Source organism: Cyprinodon variegatus, unplaced genomic scaffold (assembly GCF_000732505.1).
Source record: "Cyprinodon variegatus isolate N-32 unplaced genomic scaffold, C_variegatus-1.0 Scaffold57, whole genome shotgun sequence".
Classification (NCBI taxonomy): domain Eukaryota; kingdom Metazoa; phylum Chordata; class Actinopteri; order Cyprinodontiformes; family Cyprinodontidae; genus Cyprinodon; species Cyprinodon variegatus.
Genome location: NW_015150510.1, coordinates 886,661 through 888,036, shown reverse-complemented (window position 1 = coordinate 888,036; position 1,376 = coordinate 886,661). Strand labels below are relative to the sequence as shown.

Here is a 1,376-nt window from a genome sequence, read left to right as displayed (position 1 = left end):
GATTGTATCCCAGCATGCACTGCGTGCCCCCCTCCTCTCTACGTCACTCCAGACCCGGAGGAGAGGCCTCGCCCCATCAGGCTGCAACAAAACTTTATAGCCCTTGTAAATATCCTCAGGTAAGTTTATATTCATCCCATTTATTTATTTATTTTTTTCTGTGCGTGTTGAGGAATGATTGACACATCTTCCGTTAAAAGAAAAGCATTAGCTTTAGGCGACTAGCTTCTAGCTAGCTCTGCTCTCTTTAAACTCAGATTGAACTAATAGAGCTTATGTCTTAAGGAGTAAAGGGGGTGTGTTTCGCTACATAACGGCATTAATAGCAGGCGATTTTGATCAGTTACAGTCTTGCTAAAAAAAATAAAAAAACACACACATTTATATTTGAACCGGTTGATTAGCAGTGCTAGTTTAACTAGTTTACTTACTAAGCTGCCAATGTTAGCTTAGCCCATGTTAGCTGGGTGGGATCTCTGAAGTTGACTAGAATTTCTGTCCTGTGGAGCCTTCAGACATCTCCATTAAGTAGAGCATAGCTCCTCGCAGTGGTATGTGTATCATCATGTCTTTCTAATCGGCTTTAGTCTATTTTAGTCCGGGCGCTGAGGCAGCGAGGAAATGATGCTAGGAGGTAAAGTCAGTGTTTACCTGGCTAGATCTGGCTCTGATCTCTGCTGCTCAGACCTCTAGGAATGTGATGCCACCGGTTGTTTAGCAAACTATATGCACCCAGACCTCTTGCCTATGTGCTGGGTGATTTAAAAAAAATCACCCAGCACATAGGTATGTATGTGTGTGTGTGTATATATATATATATATATATATATATATATATATAAGTTGTTCAAATGCAAAGAGCAGGTTTGTTACTAATAGTTCATACATCCAGCTAGCACAGAAACTTAAATTTTTTTTGCACCAACATCATTGTCTTTCTTACATTAGAACTAGTGATGGTGAGATAAACATCTCACCACCTACTGGTGGAGTGCAGAACTACAGTTACTAATATAATTGAATTGTTTTTCTTTTTTTTCCCCCATATATATTCCTTTGTAATTGTTAATGATTGGTCTGTATTAGGGATGCACGATATAAACGCCCCCCTATTGGGATCGGCCTGTATCGGCCTTAAAACTGAATATTGGACATCGGCCACCCCACCGATATTTAATCCGATATTTGATCAGCTTCTGAGTTTCTAAAGTCTGAAAAAAATAATAAAAACACTAGTTCTTCTTCTTCCTCAAAAACGTTTTTACAGACTTAAAAACTTCTAGACGAGGGAAAAAATATTGATGCATTAAAATATCACAATATCTTCATATGCTGATATATTGCCATTTAAAAACACCATATCAATCTCTTTTACT

General features: G+C 38.3%; 1 protein-coding gene across 1 annotated transcript in view; it reads left to right on the top strand.

The window, feature by feature from the left end:
• The first annotated feature begins 37 nt into the window (after positions 1-37).
• The window catches only part of trove2 (TROVE domain family member 2), a 15,307-nt gene continuing 13,968 nt past the window's right edge, over positions 38-1,376 (top strand). The window contains exon 1 of the mRNA XM_015371404.1: positions 38-119. The gene's annotated coding sequence lies outside the window, so the exon portion shown is untranslated. The remainder of the gene's footprint in view (positions 120-1,376) is intronic.